Raw genomic sequence first — 6172 nt, forward strand, 5'->3', positions numbered from 1 at the left:
TGTAATCATAAACCTCATTCTATTATTAATTGTATTTTTAATCTCTACAACTTTTTAAAACTTACTGGGTACAAAATTATTTTTTCATGGATAGCGGGACATACTGGCATTCTAGGAAATGAATTAGCAGATAGGGCAGCAAAATCAATAAATAACCTAACTAATCACAAATCAACTTTATCAGATGTTAAAAATATTATCAAATGTACCTGGTATTCAGAATGGCAAAAGAACTGGAATAATGAGACAAATAATAAACTACATAGTATCTATTCTAACATACAACCTTATACACATCTTAATCTACCACGAAAGCTAGAAGTTGTTTTAAACCGTTTACGTATCGGTCATACTCGTATTACTCACAGACATCTTCTACTAGATGAGCCTGCTCCAGAGTGTTCCCATTGTAAGGAACCGCTCACTGTGAAACACATTTTAACCAAATGTAGCAAATTTAAAATTCAGAGACAACGCCAATTCGGTTGCTTTAATCCATCATTGATTTTATTAATTGGTAACAGTCCCCACGACAACATCTTCTCGTACCTCAAAGCCATTGGTTATAATACATCAATATAGATATTTAATAAAAACCAAGTTGTAGGTGCGATATAGCCACAACTGGCTCTTGCGCCAATAACTAAAAACTAACTAACTAACTTGAATAAAAATAATTACATAAAACTACAACAATAACACAGATCCTATTTAATATTTAGACAATTTAAATAAATAATTGTGTTTATAGTATTTGGGAGCAAGAGTATTAAAAAAAAGCTAACATTTTATTATGGAAATTATATAAACATTTTCATAAACTTGACACGCTTTTAAATACACTTTTTAAGGTTTACTGTCAATACAAGTAAAATCTATATTAGTTAATATTGATTTTATACAGGCAATTAAAAAACTATTAAATTATTTATCAAAACTATTAAATTATTTATCAAAACTATTAAATTATTCATTAAAAATATTAAATTGTTTATTTGTTTTGGGTTTTTTATGCATCCCAGAAAATTTCCAGTTTTTTTTAATAGATAATTTTCTTATGTACTAAATTTTTTTAATTATTAAATTCAATTTAAATTTAGAATGTCTTGAAAATATTGATTTTTTCTTCTTCATCAGCATTACTGTGTAGTGCAGACTATGGTTTTCTCAATTAATTGCCTTCAGGCAGATCAACTTTGATTTAAATTTTTCCAATTGTTAAGATATTTTGTTAAACTTACGCAACATTATTTCCTGCGAAGGCAGGCACGGGCAATTCATCCCGCCCATTTGTGGTACAAGGACGGGATCCTCCTGCGGAGCGCGACTCTCTGTAGGCCTAGATGTTATATTTTCTGCCCGACATCTAGATGATGTTATATTTTCTTCATCTGAAGAATCGCTGCTCGAGTCTGTAGCTTGAGTTCTTGAGGGTCCATTTATGATGATTGGTCCTGGTCTTGGTCCGCTTTTGGATTTTGAGGATCCAGGATCAACTATGAGGATGAGGATCAACTATACGTATTATTTCCAATTAATACGTATAGTTGATTTCAAATATATACTTTAGTATTGTATCAATCTCGAGGCAAATGCTTGTAATGTATCTATTTAGAAATAATACTAATATTTAGTTTAATCGAAAATTGCTCACCTTTGTGTATTAAGATTTAGTGCCAATATACTTTATCAATTTATTAAGATTTAGTGCCAATATACTTTATCAAGTTATTAAGATTTAGTGCCAATATACTTTATCAAATTATTAAGATTTAGTGCTAATATACTTTATCGAGTTATTAAGATTTAGCGTTAAAGTATTTGATATTTAATAGTGTACAAATAATTATTATTTATTTTACTATCATAACACAAAAAATTTAATTTTATTATAGATATAATATGTGTTTAACAAACGAGTCATTTTACAGAACTAGAGAAAATTACATTCTCAGTTTTTTTTACACTAATTCATTTTCTATTAAAACTCGAAAATGAAATTTTAAACATTACATTAAAAAAGTAATACCCTAAATGTTAGAGAAAATTTCTTAGTATTTATAACGTTGTATTGTGAACAAAAATTTAAAACAGTTTGAACATTTCTTACGAGGAGAGTTTGAAGAATACGCGTTGAAGTCCGAAAAAAATGACAGACTTTGAAAATATTTCTCCTCGTTTGTTTCGGATTCAGTTTTGTAAATCGTTAAACCTCCGCGTATTCTATTAACCCTACTCTTAAATATTTCTATAATTTAGAAACATTTCTCTTCGCTTGCTTCGCGATTCAGGGTTTTGTAAATTCTTAAGCTTTGTTTTTTTGACTTTGAAGAATTTCATCGAATTTTTCGAGAGAAATGCTAAACTCTAGTTTTTTCGAGAGAAATTCTATTTCTCTTCGTTTGTTTTGTATTTTAGCAATATTACATTGTATTGTGAAACAAAAAATTAAAATAGTTTGAACTTTTTTTACGAGGAGAGTTTGTTTCTTACTCGAAAAAAAAATTCTCCGCGTATTCTTCAAAGTCCGAAAAAAATAACGGACTTTGAAAATATTTCTCTTCGTTTGTTCCGTGATTCAGTTTTGTAAATCGTTAAGCCTCGTTTTCTTGACGAAGAATTTCATCGATAAAAATGTTTGCTCCGTGATTCAGTTTTGTAAATCGTTAAGTCTCGTTTTCTTTCGCGTATTCTCTTTTAACCCTACTTTTATAAACTTGAAATATTTCGTTATCTCTTATATCTCTTATATTATATCTCTTATAAACCCTACTTTTATAAACTTGAAATATTTCGTTTTGTGATTTAGATTTTGTAAATTGTTAACTCTCGTTTTCATGACTTAGAAGAATTTTACAGACTTTAAGAATTTTAGCGATATTTTCAAACTGCTTGGAGTTTGAAAATATTTTCAAACTTGAAATGTTTTAAAAATCTTTTTTACTTTGAATTTTTTTTAAAAAAACATTATTTTCAAACTATTTGGATTCGTATTTTAGATATGGTAATATTTCAAACTGTTTCAACACTGAAATCATTTTGATAATTTTTGCACTTTGAAATATTTTCATGTTGTTTTGAACTTGATAATATTTTCAAACTGTTTGAGATTTAACTATTTCTTATTTGCTGTTCAGTAATTCAGATTTTTGTAAACGATCGTTTTCAAGACTTTGAAGAAAATTGAGAATTTTTCGAGAAAACATTTTTTAGCAATATTTACAAAATGTTTGGACTTTGTTAATCTGTAGCTTCTTGACTTTGAAGAATTTATAAAATGTTTCGAGTAATAATTTATCTCGCAGTCTGTAAATTTTTAATCCTCATTTTCATGACTTTGAGAAAATTTGAGAATTTTTCGAGTAAGAATTTTCAGTTGATAATCTTTTTTAAATTGTTTCAACTTTGAACAATTTTGATACTTATAAACTTGGAAATATTTTCATGTGGTTTTGAACTTTGCAATAATTATTTGAAAAATATTTTTCTGACTCTTTACTCGAAAAATTCTATTCAAACTGTTTTGAACTTTAAAACAACTACACTTTGAAATATTGTTAAATTCAGATTTCTGTAAATTCTTAACTTTCGTTTTTTTTAACTCCGACGAATTTTTCAAGAGAAACGTTCCGTTTAACCTTCTATTCGAAACTTTGTTTTTTTTAAAGTTGAAAATATTTTTCTTCGCAATTTAAATTGTTTGGATATTGTTTGAACTTAAATTTTTAGACGTAGTAATCTTTTCAAACTGTTGAAACATTTTGAACTTTGCAATATTTTCAAACTGTAAAGTTTTTCACTTGTTTATGATTTAGATTTTTGACGGATAAAAAAATGCAATGATTTTGTCTTTCTGTAACAGCTCACATGAACTTATGATTAAATGTTGCTATTCAATACCCATTTGAGTTAAAGTCACCAGACTTGTGTCATTCGGAAGACTTTCCTCAACGGGATGCAACACTAGAACATGTGATATGGTTTCTATTTATTCTGTTACTGCGTTGCAAACCCAATGATGAAAACGAATCTCTGCTCAAGTGGTCGGACACGCTTTTTATATTTTGGTATTTTTAAACTGAATGAACAAAAATATAAAAGTTTCGTCAAAAAAACAACATTAGATTTAATCGTGAAACTTTGTGGATGAAAAAATTAGATTGAATTTTGAAAAATTAAACATTCTTTTACCACTATGTTTACAAAATACATTATAAAAAAGTTGATTTTTTGAAATAAATGCAGCCTGTGCATCACATATATTTTTATTTAAAAAACGTCAATTTGAAAAGTTGATTTTGAAATAAATGCGGCTCGTGCATCATATATTTTGAAATAACAGTTGATTTTAAGAGTTTCATTTTAAAATAAATGCCGCCTGTGCATCATATACTTCTTAAATGTCAATTTCAAAAGTTGATTTTGAAATAAATGCGGCTCGTGCATTATATATTTTGAAATAGCAGTTGATTTTAAGAGTTTCATTTTAAGATAAATGCTATCATAAATTGAGAGGGTTCAACAGTTGTCCATGAATTCTTTTATAAAATAAAATTAGCCTTTTCAGTTTTTTATGGATTTAAATGCTTATGATTTAGTTTTTGTTTAAAACATCTTCAGATTTGAATGTCAATTTTTTAAAATAATTGCAGCTTTAAAAAAGAAATACGACTGGTGTGCAATCGTATTTTTTCATATGAAAAACGGAAAAAAACAAGTCGTACAAAAAACAAACGTTCCCAAATGAGATTCTAACATAACTTAATACTAAATATTAAAAAAACAAAAATCAAATGTATTCGATAGACTTTTTTTAACATACTAATACTTCGTACAAATGATAAAGAACAGCTAGTAATTTTTTATTAAATAATATGCACCTTAATAAAAAAAATGGAAATGAAAAAAATCTAGTCTTCTGAAAAAAAAGGGCTATCTTTTCAACACATTTTAATAGTTCGAATACACAATTCTAATTTTAAACAGTTCTTTTTTAACACTAATTTTGATATATAATAAATACTCCTCTAGTTTTTAAACATCTTCTGTTTCTGATGTTTTTATTTTAATATTTAAAAACATATTGTTTATTATTTGATGAGTGTGAAATGATACCAAAATAAATGATTTATAAAACTATCATAGTTAAAATGGTGGGATAAAATGTTTTCGATTTAAAAGAGAATATCCAGACGGGAAAAAAAGACCTTTCTTTCAAGTAAATGTAAAGTTTTTTCCTTGTAAGAACCAGTTCGGATGACTTCGATCTACCTGTACATGCGTTTGTTACTCAGTTGCCTTGAAGCAAAAAGTGAGTCTGGTTACCGTAGCAACATTGTTTGTGTACAGAATGAAAGAATATTTTTCTCTTTCCTCCCCAGTAGACCCCTCACCCTCGCTCAAGGTGAAGCGTTTGCGCACCTGATGCAACGAAGACGCAACCCTCCCTCCTCAAATAAATGAAACACAGTTAACAATTGAATAACACAGAAATTTAGGCTCTTTTTTTTCTTTCTTATAATAATGTTTAAAAAATTACTTATATTTAATGTTTATTTATAAAACCTTAAATTAAAATGTGCTAATTTTTATTTTAACTTATTAATCCCTAAACATAACAGTTTCATGATAGTTTTAAAGAATATAATTATACTATAAGTAATTGATTAATAATTAATTTTATTTTAATTTTTGCTGATAAAATCTTATTTTACAATGGATAATTTGCAAACATTTTATTATAATTTTGAAATGAATTTATATTAACACGTTCGTGTTTTTTAAATTTATATAAAGTTGTTAAAATTTCTTCAATGTTAAATTCTTATCAAATAAAAAAAAAAACAATTATCTAAACCGTTGTTGATTGTCATGTAATTTTTTCAAACTAAAATTAGTAATTTTTGTTCATAGTTAAAGTTTTTTTCCAATATAATTTAAAATGTAATATTACTGATATATTTGCTATAAATCACATAACAGTATTTATTAAAAGAAATGAAATTTTAATGTATATTCTTTGCAGTTTTAATTTACTAGGTAGATTTTTCAAATAATAATTGTCTCTTATGCGAACTGAGGAAAAATATAATTTTTAACTTTATTTTTTTTCAATTGGTAATTTTTTATTTTCACTAAATGTGTAATCATTTATACAATAATAGATTAGTAC

Source organism: Parasteatoda tepidariorum, chromosome 9 (genome assembly GCF_982258835.1).
Source record: "Parasteatoda tepidariorum strain Cologne lab strain chromosome 9, Ptep-v5.0, whole genome shotgun sequence".
Taxonomy (NCBI): Eukaryota; Metazoa; Arthropoda; class Arachnida; order Araneae; family Theridiidae; genus Parasteatoda; species Parasteatoda tepidariorum.